The following is a 19,040-nucleotide window of genomic DNA, read 5'->3' as shown; positions in this document are numbered from 1 at the left end:
GGGAGGGGGCTGCTGGACCGCGCGATCGCGCGTGTTCCCGGCTCACACTAGAAAGGAGGGAATGAAAGGGAAAGAGATTCTGGGCCAAGGGGATGAAGAGGGAGAGAAAGAAACCCACAGCAGGAAAGAAAGGGGAGGACAGGCAGGTGAGCCAGATGCCGGAAGCAGGGGGGGGAGAAAGAGGGAAAGAAGCTAGATGGGGTTGAAGAGAAGAGACACTTTGGTGCGGAAGAGGAAGAGAGGGGAAATCTGGACACAGGAAGGTAACAGAAACAGAGGGGAAATTATGTGCATGGGGGCACAGGGACAGAGACATAAAGGGGACATACATGCCATGGGGATGGTATATGGACACAGGGGGGGGGCAATGCCGGATACATAGGTGAGTTATTAAAAATGGGGAAAATAGGAACACATTAGCGAGATTGTTTGGGGACCGAGCTCGCAGGCTCCAGCAGCTTGCACAAATTACATTGTAACATGCCACGAAAGTAAGAGGGAGGGAGGTAGATAGATAGGCCGTGCAAGAGGAGCTGAAGGGTGGTAGAAAGGAACAGATGGTGAAGGAGGGAGGGAAGGGTGGTGGTGGAAAGGAATAGAACAGACTTTGAAGGAGGGTGGAGAGGAACAGACCCTGAAGGGAAATGTGGAAGACAGAGTGGGGAGAAGACGCTGGAAGGGAAGAAATCAGATGCCAGACTATGGGGGAGCGGAGGGAAGAAGATTTGTGCCAGACCAATTGGGGGTGGAGGGGTGAAGGGAGAGGCACAGTAACAGAGCAAATGGAAGACGCAGAGAGAAGACACACAGTGGATGGAATGAACTGAATGAGAAGATGAGGAAAGCAGAAACCAGACAACAAAGGTAGAAAAAAATTATATTTATTTTCTTTTTCTTTTTTTCTTTAGGATAAAGTAGTATATTAGTTGTGTTGATAAAAATTTATAAACAAAGCCCTGCCAGATGAACATCTCTTTCTCTAGTTCAGAGGCCAGAACTTTGATTTATAAGGAAGGAATAAGCTAAATATTGCAGTACTGAGGCTTATATGGATGCTGTGGGGATGGTGAAGGGGCAGTGAATGGGATGGCAGTGACGGTGATGGGGCGGTGAAGGGGATGGTGGGCCGGAGATGGGGCAGTGACGGGGATAGATTTTTTCCCTGTGTCATTCTCTAATTTGTATGGCAGAGAACTGCAGTTTCCTTGAAGCAAAAAAGTGCTCTCCTGAGATCTAAATTCAGATTTTGGACTGAGGGGATATCTTCCTCAGCATCTGACCATGCTCCCAGAGAAGCTGATGGAGGTACTGGAAAGGAACATAGAGATGTGGAAGAGCCTCTTATGTTTCCTCTGTCCCTCCAACTGGACATCCAAACAGTTTACATCCCAAGTTGATGAAATGTATTGGTGGATTCACACAGTAGTTAACTCCTGAGGTCTAGGGTATGGAGGCATTGTCCTGTCAGTGAGGTATGCGAAAAGCTGGTAAAACTATGCTCTGGTTGAGGAGGAAATCTGAAACCACCCTAGGATGTGTGCGTAGTTGGACACAGTTAGGGAAGAATTGTATGTATGGATAGTAGGTTACCCATTTTTGGAGTTCATTGACTCGGCATGCCAAACAAATGGCTATCAGAAAAACTGCTTCTCTTGTGAGGAATGTAAGAGGCATTGCATAATAGCTCAAAAAGATTGTTCATGAGCTGATCCAAAACAACATTGAGATCCCATGGTGGAGATGAATCATGAAGCGGAGGTTAGAGATTGATGAGATCTCTGAGGAATCATGCCACTAGGGGTTGTTTAGAGACTGGTTGTCCATCCAGTGGGATAAAATAGGTAGAGAACAGAAAAGTAAAAGCATACTGAATTTGTTTTGAGACCTGAATCCGATAAGCAGAGGAGGTAAGTCAGTAAGTGTGCAGCTGGACACATGAAGAGGTCTTGTTATTGGGAAGAGGCCCACTGAGAAAAAACGTATCCATCAGATTGATATTTATTAATTCAAAAAGTTTACAGCCTACCTAAAACCTAAGTGAATTCAAAGAATACATGCATAAGTCATCAAATATACATAAAATACATAACATTCATCACAAAAACATATGAGATCCTGTCTGCAAGGAGTACCTCCTGTACTGACAGAGACTGGAACTACAGCCAGGATTCTCGGTTCAATTTCAACACCGCTCAGTTGAGGCTCGCTAGGTTTAGATGAAGAATCTGACTGATCTGATATGTGAGGAGGGAGGGGTGGATAAGATAAGGTTTGCCTGAATCATCGAGGAGCAATCAGGTTGAGATGTGCAGAGTCCTGGATGATTCTCTGAAGGACCCTGGAGAAGAGTGGTACTGGTGGAATGGCAGATAGAATTTCCCCTATCCAAGGGATGATGAAGGCATCTCATGCAATGGCTTGTTGTGCTAGATGAAGGGAACAAAATTGTGGATATTTGCATGGTCCTGAGAGTGAAAGAGGTGTATGGTTGGGTACCCTCAACGCTGGAACAGTCTTTGAAGGTTTAAGTTAACTACTGAGTGAATCCACCAATACATTTCATCGATTTGGGAAGTAAACTGTTTGGATGTCCACTTGGAGGGACAGAGGAAAACATAAGAGGCCCTTCCATATCTCTATGTTCCTTTCCAGTACCTCCATCAGCTTCTCTGGGAGCATGGTCAGATGCTGAGGAAGATATACCCTCAGCCCAAAATCTGACTCCTTCTGCTTAGACAGAGAATTTAGAAGTATATTCTTATCCCAAGTACATAGAACATTGCTACTTGGTTATCTGTTTATATGAGGATTTGTGTGCAACACAACCAAGGATATTGAAAGATAGCGCATAATTCTAGGTAACTGATGTGTAGACGTAGCTCCCTGGGCCCCAATGACCAAAATGTTTGGCAGCAGAATTTGACCTGGCAATGTTTGAGTTTGCCAATTCCAGTGCAATTAAAGTTGGCACTGCAAGGGCCACAGTGTATGCTTACATGTGGTACCTGGAAGAGAGATGTCACAATGTGATTTCGCAAACACCAGGCATGCAGGTAGATTGTAGTAGTGGCTGCAGTGAGCTATGATGTCCTTGTACAGGTAGGGACGTGCTATGATAGTGTTCATGTGAGCTCCTATGACTGTGATCAAGTGAGCTAGGATCAGAGATGACCTCTTGTAGTTGATAATGAACTCCAGGAATCATAGGGTGGATAGGTGTCCTGTATCGTGAGCAGTAAGCATTTGCTGGAATGTGTCATTAGAAGTAAATCAATCAGGTAAGGAAAATAAACAAGGTGGTGTTTTCTGCACAGATGCACCACCGCTAGGTACTTTATAAAAAAATGTGTGGTGCCAAAGAGAGTTCAAAGGGAGCATATTGAACTGGAAGTGATGGCTGAGGAACTGGAAGCGGAGGGACTGCCTATGAATAAATAAATATGTTGGTGTAGGCATCTTTGAAATTTAGGGTGGGAAGTCAATTGTTGGGTCTCAGAAGAGGGAGGATGGGTGGGAGTGAAAAGCTTGAACTTTTCCTTGATTGAGGAAAGTATTGAGTGAACGGAGATCTAGAATGGGAAAGAGACTCAATACTTCCTTTCTTCTTTTTGGAGGAGGAGGGAATTATTAATAAATTTGAATAGTAGCCTTTTTTTTCCTCATGTTAGGGTACCTTCTCTACCATATTGTTTAGAATGAGAAGGAACTGTTTTGCTGCCAGAAGTGAAATGAGATGATGAGGGGTATAGATGTAGCCCCAAGGTTAGGAGGGGAATGGAAGGATTCATGGCCTTTAAAAGGTTTACCTTTAGATGAAGTCTGAGGTTTGCTGATGGAGGGAGAAGACTGTAAGGCCAAAAATGGACCCGTGGGAGCCTTTCCTGCCGCCGGTCAATGGTTTAATTCTTCTGACTTCAGAGATGATAATCTGGCTGATACTCCCTATCTGCCTAACAGAGAGGATCTAGGTCCATGTTCCACCTTATGCTCATGCCTGAGGGTTTACCTGAAGAAGGAATGAAAAAACTATATGTTTATATTTATTAGTACTTATAGACCATCCTTCACAGTAACAGCATATACACTTACTTCAGAAACAGAGCTTGGATCTGGTTATAAGCATTCAACATTAACCTCTTCATAATTTGCGCCTATTCAAAAGGGTACTAGCAGTGGCGTACCTAGGGTATGTGGCACCCGGGGCCCATCATTTTTTGACACCCACCCACCCACCCCCCATGTAAAAAATATTTTTTGTAATAACCATGAAACGGTATAAATGGTCAGAATAGAAACAGGGAGTGAAAATATTATTTTATTGAACCTCATATATGTAACCATTATTCCAAACATAACATAACATAAATTATGTCTGAATTGTCATGACATCAGAAGTACGTATGGAGTAGTTGCAGGTGATGCTTGGGACAGTTCTGATTGTGTTAGTTCGGTTTTATGTGTTTTTTGAATAGAAGGGTTTTTATTTCTTTTTTGAAGGTTTTGTAGTCTGTGGTCGAGGTCAATAGGTTGTAGAGTTGGGGGTCGAGTGTTGCAGCTCGAATGGCTAGAAGGTTGTCGAACAGTTTTTTTCTTTTGACGTTTTTTGTTGGAGGGTGTGTGAATGGTGTACGAGTTCTCCTATGTCTGGTTGAGGTGGATTTAATTATTTAGCTGAAGAAATTAGTTACCCCTCCATTCTACACACATTAATTCTCTTCCATTTTTGTTCCCATTATAAAAAACACTGATAAGTTCCCAGAAAAAAAATACATTAAAATAAGAAGTGAAACCAAAGGCCCCTACAGATGAGAACATAACATAAGAATAGCCTAACTGGGTCAAACCAATGGTCCATCATGCCCAGTAGCCCATTCTCATGATAGCCAATCCAGGTCACTAGTACCTGGTCAAAACCCAAAGAGTAGCAACATTCCATGCTACCGATCCAGGGCAAGCAGACACTTCCCCATGTCTTAATAACAGACTATGGACTTTTCCTCCAGGAATTTGTCCAAATCTTTCTTAAAACCAGCTAAGCTATCTGCTTTTACCATAACTTCTGGCCACTTCATTTTTAAGCTTAGATCTTTCCTTCCAAACAGAGACCTTGCTAGATGTCAAATACAGCACAAGGGAACTTCACACGGACTTAGCTGTGCAGGAAATGTGAATCTCCTCATACACCCACCTATAGTGCAAAATGTGCAAAGGTCTGTTTTTTTCTTTTGATCACTACATAGCCTAATGCCACACAAGCAGCACTGTTACAAAAGGTCAATGCTAAGGTTAACAAAGTTTCTTTCCTTGGACCACAAGGAGATACTGACAAACCACTGGAAGAGATCCCAAAACAACTACCTAGGCACAATAACCAAAGACCCACTCAGTGTGTGAACCAGTTGAGTGGAGTGGACTAACTGGGGGGTGGAAATGGGCCCAGAGTTTGCTCAGGAGAATTTCCCAGACCACCTCTTCCTCTCAACACATTGACACACTGCCACCACCACCACCACCACCACCACTAGGAACACCTCACCGGGTAGGCCAGCAATGCTTATAAACTTTATAAAACACATTATTATATTTTTTTATAAAGCACATATTTTACCTGAACTCTCTGACATCCTCAGCCTTTCCATTCACAGAAATAGAAGGAAGAAAAGTTCCCATTTCCTGCTGTCTCATGACCCCGGCCTATACAATATTTTTCTTCTGCAGACCCTTCAAAAGTCTGACCAAACTCTCGTTTCACTTGCATTATAAAGTACTGACAATGCCATCTCTCCCCAATCCCAGGTCCTAAAGTCTGAGACAGTAGTGCAAACTGCCCAATTCAGGAAGAAAAATTTCGATTCAGCCTATTTAATTGGTTTTTCAATTTTATTTTCCTGCCCAGTTGGGTGATTTTTTTCAAAAATCCTGGTGGGTTTTATACTTTTCAACCCCTTTGGCTTCTCCTAACCTCATTGGCGCTGTGGTGTAAATAAAATAAAGAAACAAAAAGGACTTTTCCTCTCTCTGTTAAATCCTAGCTCACGTTTGCGGTCTAACACCAGCTCTGGCAGGATACACATTTCAAATCTGACATATTGTAATCACAAAACAGAAAATAAAATTAATTTTTCTACCTTTTGTTGTCTGGTTATTTTTCAGATCTTGTTGGTCCCAGGCTCTGGTTGTCTTCTGATAACTTGCTTGCCAGGGTCTCCTTCTTTCTTCATGCTAACCATCCATCTGCCATCTCTGTCCTCCCTTTCCATTTCCCTTCCCTTCCCTGGAAGTCTGGTATCTTTCCTTTTTTTATCTCCCTCCACTGATCCATCTTTTCTTAACTACCCTTTCATCCGGCATCTCTCCCTCCTTCCCCACCACCCCAGGGCCCACCATCTCTCCCTTTCTTTTCCCAATTACCCTCCTATCCAGTATCTCTATCCCTCCTCCAAACCATCCCTTGTGTCCAATTTCTCTCCCTTTCTGTTCCTTCCCTCCCTAAATCCCATGGTTCATCATCTCTCTCCCTCTCCTCTATTTTCAGACCCATTATTTCTTCCCCCCCAAAGTCTGGCATATGCACGTCTCTTTGAACACTCTCTTCCCTCTGTGTACTTCTACACCAGGGTCCCCCCCATAGGCCTGTCCCCCCCTTGAAGGCCTGCACCCCCCCTTAAAGACCTGTCCCCCCCTTGAAGGCCTGCCTGCCTGTCCCTGCCCCGAAAGCCTGTCTTCCCCATGAAGGCTTGTCCCCCCCTTTAAGGCTTGCATCTCCCCCTGAAGGCCTGTCCCCCCCCCCTTGAAGGCCTGCACCCCCCTTGAAGGCCTGCACCCCCCCCGAAGGCCTGCACCCCCCGAAGGCCTGCACCCCCCTTGAAGGCCTGTCCCACCCCCTTGTAGGCCTCTCCCCCCCTTAAAGGCCTGCCTGCCTGTCCCCCCCACAAAAGCCTGTCTCCCCCATGAAGGCATGTCCCCCCCTTTAAGGCCTGCATCTCCCCCTGAAGGCCTGTACCCCCCTTGAAGGCCTGCACCCCCTCGAAAGCTGCACCCCCCCAGAAGGCCTGCATCTCCCCCGAAGGCCTGCACCTCCTTGAAGGCCTGTCCCCCCCTTGAAGGCCTGTCCCACCCCCTTTCTCCCCCCTAAAGGCCTGCTTGCCTGTCCCCCCCCCTTGAAGGCCTGCCTGCCTGTCCCCCCGAAAGGCTGTCTCCCCCCATGAAGGCTTGTCCCCCCCCCCCTTTAAGGCCTGCATCTCCCCCTGAAGGCCTCCCCATGAAGGCCTGCCTGCCTGCCTCTGACGTCAGTGGAGGGGGCGGGACTGCGGCGGAGGACAGCACGAAGCAGCGCAAGATGCTGACATTGCGATCTTGCTGCAGGCTGCTTCTACTCTAAATGGTGCGGGGAGGCCAGAGGGGAAGGGGGGGAACGGACACCAGAGCACCCCCTCAGGGCTTGCACCCGGGGCGGACCGCCCCCCCCCCCCGCCTCCCCCTTAGTACGCCACTGGGTACTAGAGAGTTCTGATCTCCTGCTGTACAAAAATAATGTGAAAAAGCTATAGCAGTGAAAATTCTGAAACCTAGAGAAAGGGAGGTATATAAAGACCATATGAGCCATCTAATCTGTACTATCATAAAATATATAGATACATATATACATAAATAAATACAGTATTTAAGTCAATGTTTAATTCTAGAGTAAAACTATTTCAGGAAGCAAAATCTATTTCCAGTCAGTTGAGATATTTAAGAATAAAAACAAAGAACTTAGCAGTTTCCAGTTCAGCTCCTTGTAGAACAGCACATGGAAGTCACTCACTGCTTCAAAGTGTGCTTTGTTTTACAGTTCAGAGACCAGACCACCTGTGAGAGGCAGTTTACTCCCAAAGATCCCTCTCACAGTTCTACAGGAAGACATAACAATTTGAGACACGGCAAGATGGCGTCTGGAGCAGGATGCTGAGAGGAGCACTTCCCTCTTCAAGGAAAAAAATCTTCATTTCACTTTTAAAAATGCTATTTCTTATGCCTAAAAGAAGAGGAAAACCGAGGGGTATCTCTCTACCTACCCCGGGCTTCTCGACGCCGAGGCAGACTGTGATAACAGCATTCACAGTCCTTCCTTCCACATCGGGCGTCTCCGCTGCCGTGGAGCGGGAACTCCACAGCTTGGACAGCGAGATGTCTCTCTCGCTGAGCCCACGAGTACGGCACACCCCTCCCATCCCCGGAGAATCTTCGTTGCAGCAGAACTGGCAAGAGGGCTCCCCCGGTGTGTGGGGGGAGGCTTGCTCTCTCTCCGAAGTGAACCCGGAAGTGAAACACACAACAGACACGCTGACTTCGACGTCGGAGAAGCAGCGTTCTGGGGGAGAGGAACCGTTGGTAGCCAGCGGTGGGGAGGTTGCAGGAGCCCAGAATTCCATCGCTGGAGCAGGAGCCGTATCAAAGTCGTCTGGTATCTCCCTCCTCGGACCGTTGGTGAAACCACAGGCTGTTACCCTGGATTCTATTTGGTCTGCGATTGAGAATCTTCACCTGGTATGTTCTAACTTTGTTACTATAACTCAGAATTCTACTTCCAGGATAAGCTCCTTAGAGACTATTACTCAGCAACACCAAGTGGACTTAAAAAATTTAGATAAAGTAACAACAGAGACTAAGAATTTAATTACCAAACAAACAACAGATAAAATTATGATTTTGAGGAAGATTGAAAACCTGGAAAACCAGCAGAACTTAAATTTGAGGATTCTTAATTTTCTGGTTGCCAAGTTTATGTCTCCTCAAGAACTGTTTAAGAACTTTATGTTGAATGTTCTAAATGTACCTGAAGCAAGTCTTCCCCCGATACAAACAATTTATTACTTAAAACAAGTGCAGAAAGAAAAAGCTTTAGTAGATGAAAATGCTCAATTAGATGTTTCCGCTATTCTGCAGTCTTCTGATATTGAAACTCAGGGAAGAGCAACTTTATTAGTCTCGGTATTTCTTCAAGATAAAGAGATGTTGCTGAAATTATATTTTAATTTAAAGCAGATTACCTATTTGGGGGAAAGGGTATATATATTTCCTGATGTTTCGAGGTGGATGCAATCCAGGAGGAAAGAATTTCTGTCATATAGATCAAAGGTGATTGCTTTGGGGGCAAGTTTTCAGTTGCGATTTCCTTGTAAATGCTTTATTTCCTATCAGGGAAGTAAATATATTTTCTTTGAACCTGCCCAATTAGGTTTTTTCCTTGAAGGTAAAGGTATCTCCACACAGTCCGAATGATACAGGTTAATAATGCGGTAAATTTTATTTTGGATAGGATAAGATCTGGCTGCTCTATTTCTTAATATTTTCATTTTCTTTTGTATATTTCCCCTTTCCCGAGGGGTTTTATTTTCATCTTGTCTCTTCTCCCTAGGTTGTGGACTGTATTAGATTATTTATTATAGATGTTTAAATTTCAATCCTTAGTTTGTATTATGACTAAGAGAGTATTATATTTCTGTATTTCCTTAAACATCTTTGTATATAGGATGTATTAAAATGATAAATAAATAATAATTAAAAAAAAAAAACCAATTTGAGACACTATAGGCTAGATTCACTAACCCCCAAGTCTGTCACCGAACCGTTCCCGATTGCTTGCAGGCTGATAAATTCACAAAAGGCCTGCATGCAAATGGGGACAATCGTTGACATGCTCCCCGGCATGGATTGCTAAAGAGCGATCCTCGAGCATGTGCAGACACTGACAATAGTGACAGGAGAAGCAGCCTCCTGTCACTGCTGTCAGGGCTTCTGTCAGCTTTTTTCTTCTTCTTTTATAATAGGCCACAAAATATCAGGCCTCTAAAAAAATGAAAAAAAGCCTCCCAACTGGCACAGCATCCCCAACCGGCATGGCCCGACCCAACACCCCCATAAAAGTTGGGAGCAGGAAGGGTGCTCAGTCCCTCCTGCTCTGTAGGCCTCCCTCTTGCAACAGGCATGGCACGAACCCCCCCCCCCCGACCAGTACAGAACACCCCCAGCACAGCACGGCACTGCCCAAATTTAAAAGTTGGGAGCAGGAGGGGTGCTCAGTACCCTCCTGCTCTGTTCACCTCCCACCTCCCGAACGGTGATGTGGCCCTTTGCCTCAAATGAACCTGAGGGTGGCAGCCTATTAAAAATGGACAGATGTGGTGGAATAGGCAAGCATGAAATATAAAATAGCCACTACGCTGTCTTCTCATCACTTTGGATTTTACTAGTGAGGGAATATATATTGATAAAACAGGGACTTAATCCAAGAGAAGGCTTTATGAGTGAACATAGGAACATAAGAATTTGCCTCCGCTGGGTCAGACCAGAGGTCCATCCTGCCCAGCGGTCCGCTCCCGCGGCGGCCCTTCAGGCCTATCACCTGTGCAGTGATCCCTGACTATTCCTATAATCTACCTCAACTCCTATCTGTACCCCTCAATCCTTTTATCCTCTAGGAACCTATCCAAACCTTCTTTGAAGCCCTGTAACGTGCTCTGGGCCTATCACGGCCTCCAGAAGTGCGTTCCATGTGTCCACCACCCTCTGGGTAAAAAAGAACTTCCTAGCGTTTGTTCTAAACCTGCCCCCTTTTAATTTCTTAGAGTGCCCCCTTGTACTTGTGGTTCCCCACAGTGTGAAGAATCTGTCCCTGTCTATCTTTTCTATAGCCTTCAGGATTTTGAAGGTTTCTATCATGTCTCCTCTAAGTCTCCGCTTTTCCAGGGAGAATAGCCCCAGTTTTTTCACCTGTCAGCGTATGAGAAGTTTTCCATACCCTTTATCAGTTTAGTCGCTCCCTCAAGTACTGCCATGTCCTTCTTGAGGTATGGTGACCAGTATTGGACACAGAACTCCAGATGCGGGCGCACCATTGCACGATACAGTGGCATAATGACTTCCTTCGTCCTGGCCGTGATACCCTTCTTAATGATACCCAACATTTGGTTTGCTTTCCTTGAGGCCATCGCGCATTGTGCTGACGCCTTCAATGTTATGTCTACCATCACCCCCAAGTCTCTTTCAAGGTTACTTACCCCTAGCAGTGATCCCCCCATTTTGTAGCTGAACATCGGGTTCTTTTTCCCTACATGCATGACCTTGCATTTCTCAATGTTAAAGCTCATTTGCCACTTTTTTGCCCACTCTTCCAGTTTCGTTAAGTCCCTTTGCAGATCCTCGCAGTCTTCCATGGTTCTAACCCTGCTGCAGATTTTGGTGTCATAACCTCATATTTTGTTCCTGCCTCCAGGTCGTTAATAAATATATTGAACAGGAGCGGTCCCAGCACTGACCCCTGCGGAACTCCGCTCGTGACCCATAGCCAGTCTGAGTAGTGGCCCTTTACTCCAACCCTCTGTTTCCTGCCTGCCAGCCAGTTTTTGATCCATCGGTGGACATCCCCTTGCACCCCGTGGTTCCACAGCTTCTTAAGCAGCCGTACATGGGGTACCTTGTCAAATGCTTTTTGGAAGTCAAGGTAAATGATGTCTATGGATTCCCCTTTATCCATCTGGCTGTTTATTCCCTCAAAGAAGTACAGTAAGTTTGTGAGGCACAACCTTCCCTTGCAGAAGCCGTGCTGGCTCGCCTTCAGCTGTCCATTGTTTTCTATGTGTTCACATATGCTGTCCTTAACCAGTGCTTCCATCATCTTTCCCGGAACCAAGGTCAAGCTCACCGGCCTGTAGTTTCCCGGGTCACCCCTTGAACCCTTTTTAAAGATGGGCTTGACATTTGCTATTTTCCAGTCCTCCGGTGGCTATATAAAATTACAATTTGATAAGCCAGAACATAAACCAGATAAGACAAATATGGATAATATATTGATCTAAATATGTGTTTTGTGCTGAGGTCACTGGAAGCAGGAGTAGGCCTTCTCTCAGGTCAATAGAATTAATTGATAGCTTTGTTTAAGGACAAGAGAAGATAACCCAAGCTGTAGCTTGGTTCCATTACTTTAATGTGTGCCCAGTCTGGTCTCCAGAGACCTGTGGCAGATAAGATTTGGCTTTTGACCTAGTTGCTATAGAGACGGACCTTTCTTCTTACTGCAGATATTACATTCCAGGGGAGGGGGGGTTCCCTCTCCTTTTTTGCAGGGTAAAGTTAGAAATGCTAATTGGATATACAAAATGCATATATGATGAATTAAATTTTAGTAAACTATTAATTTAGGAACTTTCATATTCAAGGGTTCAGATTGAAATATAATTACCTAAAAAATGTACTGGAGGATTCATATAGGAAAACGTAGGGTTTGTGGGAGTGGATTGCCAACTCCCCTTCTCTTTTACTGAAACACAGGATTTTCAGTGCATGCTCTTAAGTGACTCAGTAACATGGGAGCAGCAGTTTGACTTTTAAGGAGAAATGATTTAAAGCCATATGTATGGATAATTTTTCCTCTGTAAGTATATTATATTATAATGCTTTTTCCTGGTTTCTTCTGTATCTTTCTTTATTAGATAAACTAGTATTAAAATGTAACTTTTAGGAATTCTTGTGAGGAGGAAAGACACTCCTTCAATATGCATGCAAGAGCCTTATATGGTATCAAGTATTCTTGGCCAATTATGTGAAGGCAGTAAAAATGTTGTCATATATTAGGTATATATATATATAAGTAGCCATAGCAGGATGGAATTTTGAGAGAGTTTAGTCAGGAAGTTGCATTTACACTATCTGACTTGTAATGTGCCTCCATTGTACAAATAATGCCTTTTGAAACAAGATGTCTGTTAAATTTTAATAAACAATATTTTATCGGAAATATTTGTATAATTATCATTATTTCAGTGCATCTATAAGCAGGGTAGAACCAAAACTCTGCTCACCAGAGCGGACGGCCCACCCCCAGGCGGGCCCACCCCCCCTTGGCCCGGCCAGACATCCCCTACCTCCAAGTTGGGAGCAGGAGGGGTGCTCAGTCCCTGCTGCTCCACCGGATTCCAGTGATGCGTCTGCCTGGGCCTTAGGCCCCACTGCATCATGTGATACACATGGAGGAGTCTAAGGTCCTGATCGGCTCAGGCACCTCGGACTCCTCCCCCCCTTGGGCCTGAGGCACCTGAGCCAACCAGGAACTCCCTTAGGGCTGAACCTAAGGAAGTCCCTGATTGGCTCAGGTGCCTCAGGCCCCTCCCATAGGGGGAGGAGACCAAGGCACCTGAGCCAATCAGGGCCTTAGCCTACTCTCTATGCATATCACATGATGCACCGGGGTGGGGCCTAAGTCCTAGGCAGATGCGTCACTGGAATCTGAAGGAGCAGGAGGGACTGAGCATCCCTCCTGCTCCACACTTGGAGGTAGGGGGGGCCAGCCGGGCTGGTCCAGTCAAGGGTGGGGGGTGGGAAGCCTATGGAGCAGGAGGGACTGAGCACTCCTCTACTCCCAACTTTTAGATACGGCCAGTTTTTGGGCCGGGGTTGAGCCCTGCCAGTCGGGGGGTGAGTCTGTTGGTGGCAGAAGGGAGTTGGCATCCCTCCTGCCATATTCACATGGGCGGGGAGGGCAGCATTGGGTAGTGGCAGGAGAAAGTGGGCATTCCTCCTGATATTTGTGGGTCACCGGGGGGGATCGCATTTGTCGGGGGACCCTTGGCCATTTTTTGACAGGTCTGCCTGTCTTTTTTTTTTATGGGGCAGATATGTTGCGTGTGTAACACACGCAAAATATCTGTGCCATGTGTAAAAATGAATAAAAAAGACAGGCAGGCCTGTCAAAAACCTGCAGACTTGTCGGTAACTCAGTTACCAATAGGTCTGCAGCATTTGGGTTTGCCAATAGTAAAATCCGATTCAAAATTGTTAGTGAATCAATTGCTTGGCTATTTTGCATAGGACTTTACTAATTTGCATGGGAGGATCAGGATCAGATCGCTACAGGTGTTAGTGAATTGGGTTGAAGGGAAATCGGGTTGCAAAGAGCTAGTAAACCGATCGGTACACAATCAGTTTGCTTAGTGAATCTAGCCCTATGATACAAATTCCGCTGGAATATATCTTTTAAAAAAAAAAAAAATTCTAAATATTCCCAATAAATCTAGCTAGCAGTTTCTATGCTTTAATCTCCAACTACAGATTAAGCCTTAAAGCTGCTCTCTGTTCTGACTGGCTATGTAAAATAAGTCTTGCCTGCAATAGGAAAGATAAAAGTATTTATCCCCTCTAATGACAGAGCTAAGCAAAAAGAGAAAGAAAAAGGAGGGAAGGCTTTTTTTTCTTTCTTTTTAGAAGGGGGGGGTAGGTTAGAAGACAAAGGAGTTACCACACTATAGACAAACAGTCGTGTAAGTTTAAGTCCCAATAATTAAATGATTAATAAAGCCTGTGCTCAGGACTAGAGAAACAGCCAACAATTTTAAATCTCAAACTTAAATAAATAGTAAGGTTTGTGCTCAAGTCCAGAGAAACAATAGTTTTAAATTCTAATAATTTAAATATTTAAGTCAATGTTCAATTTAGAGTAAAACTATTTCAGGAAGCAAAATCTATTTCCAGTCAGTTGAGATATTTAAGAATAAAAACAAGGAACGTAGCAGTTTCTAGTTTAGCTCCTAGTAGAACAGTACATGGAGGTCACTCACTGCTTCAAGGTGTGCTTTGTTTTGTTTCACTGTTCAGAGACCAGACCACCCCCTCCTGTGAGAGGCAGTTTATTCCCAGTGAGTCAGCAAAGATCCCTCTCACTGTTCAATAGGAAGACCTAGCAATTTGAGACACTATGATAAAAATTCTGCTGGAATATACCTTTTTTTCCCCTTTTTTTAAAAAAAATTCTAAATATTCCCAATAAATCTAGCTAGCAGTTTCTATGCTTTAATCTCCAACTACAGATTAAGCCTTAAAGCTGCTCTCTGTTCTGACTGGCTATGTAAAATAAGTCTTGCCTGAAGTAGGATAGATAGAAGTGTTTATTCCCTCTAATGACAGAGCTAAGCAGAAAAAGGAGGGAAGCCTTTTTTCTTTCTTTCTTTTTAGAAGGGGGGGGGGAGGGTAGGTTAGAAGACAGAGAAGTTACCACACTATGGACAAACAGTGTAAGTTTAAGTACCAATATTTAAGTCCCTGTGCTCAGTTAATCATTTAATTATTGGGACTTAAACTTACATGACTATTTGTCTATAGTGTGGTAACTCCTATGTCTTCTAACCTATTCCCCACCTCCTAAAAAGAAAAAGAAAAAAAAAGCCTTAGCCTGTAAGGAAAATAATTGAGGCAGAAAAGCAGGCTATTCCACACAACTGAGTGTATATACAGAGAGGGCGGGTCATATAGAATCCTACAGGGACTAACAGAAAGAAGATTATCGAAGGTATAAACCTAATCTTCCATTCTGTTACATCCCTTCTAAATTCCATATGCTAGGTGATATACCAAACCAATGGAAACAGCTAGAGAGGGACAAAAGAGCCTGCCCTTAACACTGATATCCCAAAAGCGGCATCAGAATGAGCTGCTACATCAATTTGGTAAAACCAGGTAAAACAAAATATGAAGAGAGAACCAAGTAGCCTTGCAAATTTCATCAGGATGAATCACGCGAAACACCATCCATGACGCAGCCACACTTCTAGTTGAGTGTGCTTTAAGCAAAATTGGCAGCTGCTTGACATGGGCGATGTGTCACGGAAATGGCCCTTTGAATCCATCGATTGATTAAAGACTTGGATGCTGGACAACCACGGCAAGGCGCAGCAATCAGACCAAACAGGTGATCAGACAGCCTGAAATCGTTAAGTCCTCCCCAAATAATGGAACCAAACTCTCTGGACATCCAATTTGCCTAAGATCTGAACTTTGCACTCCGAACCTATGGAATGAAATGCAGGCAACCAAACCTCCTGGTTGAAGGTACAGTACAGAGAACACCACTTGCATCCATAGTACAGAGGAAAGATTCCCTGCATGAAAGAAACTGAAGCTCTGATATATGCCGTGCCAAAACAATAGCAACCAGAAAGACAATCTTGATCATGAGATCCAGAAGAAAAGCATCCTTCAGTGGTTCGAATGGGGCCTCTCCAAGGCCCTGCAAAACGATGTTAAGATTCCACAAAAGGAAAGGAAGATGCAAGGGAGGACGCAGACAAAGCACCCCTCTCATAAATCTGGTCACGTCCAGATGAGCAGTAAGTGAACTAGTGCCTCTGTGTGCTCAAAAACAAGAAAGGCCTGCAACCTGAACTTTAAGGGAGGCCACTGCCAGACCTTTGTCTAGGCCCTCCTGAAGAAAAGCCAGGACTACCGAAATGGAAGTCTCAGGGTCCACCTGATCCTTAGCACACTGTTAGAAAGCCTTCCAGGCTTTGGAATAAGAAGCCATAGTTGAGGGGTTTTGAGCGCAAGAGTTGAGATAACTACATCCAAATAACAGCACTTCATCAAGGCTAAGCGCTCAAGAGCCATGCCGTAAGACCAAAGTGCCGTGGGTTCTCCATGTGCACTGGCCTCTGACTAAGAAGGTATTGAGGAAGAGGAAGCTGGAGCTTCTCATCCCTATGAGATCCACATACCAAGGGCGACGAGGCCAATCTGGAACTACTAGAATCACCATGCCGGGATGCATCGCTATCCGGCGGATGATCTAACCCACAGTTCTTCAACCGCCGGTCTGCGGACCGGTGTCGGTCCGCAGAAAATTCCTGCCGGTCTGCGCAGGACCGGCGAGATCAACTTCTTCAATTTCCTGCCGGTCCACACAGGACCGGCAAGATCGAGGAGCTGTCCTTTGTGCAGGGCTGGAGAGATAATAGGGAGCCTCACACTGTGCTTTCTCCCCTCCCAGCGGCTCTCCTTACAAACGCAACGATTGAAGAAGGAAGCCTTGGAGCTTTTGCTGAGTCGGGCCACCGCTGATGATGCAATTTCCGCTTTCCTCAGAGGCGGTGTGACCCAACAAAGGACCCGAGGCTTCCTTACTGAATCGCAGCGCTGGTCAAGTAAGGAGAGTTGCTGGGAGGGGAGAAAGCTGCTGGGCATGGTGAAAAAAAAAAGGGACAGCTGCTACTGGACCTGGATAGGGAGAAGGAGATATGCTGCTGGGAGGGGGGAGGGAAAGGAGTCTGGGAAGCTGCTGGGTAAGGGGGGAAAAAGGGCAGCTGCTACTGGACCTGGAGAGGGAGAAGGAGAGATGCTGCTGGGAGGAGAGGAGGGAAAGGAGTCTGGGAAGCTGCTGGGTAAGGGGGAAAAAGGGACAGCTGCTACTGGACCTGGATAAGGAGGAGAGATGCTGCTGGGAGGGGAGGAGGGAAAGGAAAGGGAAGAGAGTTACTGCTGGACAGGGGAAAGAGGGAAGGGAGAAGAAAAAAGGAAGGAAACAGCTTGCAGGGAGTTTAGAGGAGGGGAAGGGGAGAGACAGGAATGAAATGGGAAGGGGGGTCAGCAGAGAAATTGAGAGGGACAAAGATGCTAGATCTGGTGTAGGAGATATAAAAATGAAGAGAGCAGTGAAGCTGGAGTGAATCGTGTAAAAAGGAGAGAGGGGCATAGGCTGGATGGAAAGGGGAGAGGGGCATAGAAAGAAGACAAATATCCTATGGAAGGGGGAGAGGTCAGACAGTAGATGGAAGTGGTAGATGTTGGATTGAAGAGACAGAGAGGGCAGACGCTGGAAGGAAGAGAGTGAAAATAAGATGAAAGCAGAAACCAGAGACAACAAAAGGTAGAAACAAATAATTTTATTTCTATTTTGTGATTAGAATATGTATCAGATTTGAAATATATATCCTGCTAGAGACATAACTGGGGACTGCAGTATTCTGTTAGCATGATATTTCTATGAACTTGGCTTGTTCAGTTTTCTTGATAGTAGAGGGGATATATGTGAAGAGGAGGGGAGACAGGGGTTTTGTTGGTCCGTGCTCTGTATATTTGTATTTATAAAATCACAATTGTTCAGAATATTGTTTCTTTTTATACTTTAATAAAATACGTTCAATATAAAATCATAATTGCGGCTTGTGCAGATGGGATCAGATGGTTTGCGGGGACCGAGCTCGCGGAGATGGGGCGTAAATGGGGTTTTTAAATTTTAGTCCTAGTAGTTTGCCGGTCCACAAAATAATTCTTTTATTTCTGCCGGTCCACGGGTGTAAAAAGATTGAAGAACACTGATCTAACCAACCAGAGGCCATGGAGAACATATACAGGAGCTCATGAACCAGCCAGGGCTAAACCAAGGCGTCCAGCCCTAGGCTTCTCCACTGCGTTGACTGATAAAGCACATGGCCTTTGAGTTCTCTGCTGAAGCCATCAAGTCCATCTGGGGCTGACCCCAGCACTGTACAATCCTTCTGCGAGGGACCATTCATCCAGGTCCCAGATCTGTTGACTGCGAAAGTCTGCCTGAACAATGTCAACCCCAGCCACATGGGCCGCTGTGAGAGATAGAAAATGAGCTTCCACCCAGCAAAACTGCATGCGAGCCTTCTGGCCCAAGGAAACGCTTCTTGTGCCCCCTTGACAATTTATGTACACTGCCGCCGTAGCGTTGTAGGAGAAGACCCACACCACTTTTCCTTCCAGAAGTGGCTGGAGAGCAAGTAATGCCAGCCAAATTGGCCTGAGCTCCAGATGATTGATCGACCAACATTTCTAACAGGGAGTCCACTGCCCCTGAATGTAACAGTCCCCACAGTTGGCACCCCAACCCGACAGACTGACATCCGTCATAAGAATCATCCATTCTGATATCCGAAAAAGCCTGCCCTGGTGTAGAGCCTCCTCCTGAAGCCATGAGCTCAGGCCCAGGTACCATTTCCATGGAGGCTGCCATGGATCTCAGAACCTAAAGATAAAGCCATGCTGTGGGAGCCGGACAATCCAGAAGAGCTCTGCTCTACTGCTGAAGTTTCTATTTGCATGCCTCAGGAAGAAACACATGACCCTGCCTGGTGTCGAAGACCAAACCCAGATAACTCCAGAGACTGGGAAAGTGTCAAGTTGCTCTTCTTGAAGTTGATAATCCCACCCCAACACCTGCAACAAAGATACCCCGTCACTCCAGATGAGACAGAGCTTGGATCAACCAA

General features: G+C 45.3%; 1 protein-coding gene across 2 annotated transcripts in view; it reads right to left on the bottom strand.

Moving 5' to 3' along the window:
* The window catches only part of NOL4L (nucleolar protein 4 like), a 499,130-nt gene that overhangs the window by 266,789 nt on the left and 213,301 nt on the right, over positions 1-19,040 (bottom strand). The window contains exon 2 of one of the 2 annotated variants that reach the window (XM_033962718.1): positions 3,807-4,006. The exons of the other annotated variant lie outside the window; for it this stretch is intronic. The gene's annotated coding sequence lies outside the window, so the exon portion shown is untranslated. The remainder of the gene's footprint in view (positions 1-3,806; positions 4,007-19,040) is intronic. 2 annotated transcript variants of the gene reach the window in all.

Source organism: Geotrypetes seraphini, chromosome 11 (assembly GCF_902459505.1).
Source record: "Geotrypetes seraphini chromosome 11, aGeoSer1.1, whole genome shotgun sequence".
Taxonomy (NCBI): Eukaryota; Metazoa; Chordata; class Amphibia; order Gymnophiona; family Dermophiidae; genus Geotrypetes; species Geotrypetes seraphini.
This window is presented reverse-complemented; position numbering and strand designations above follow the sequence as displayed.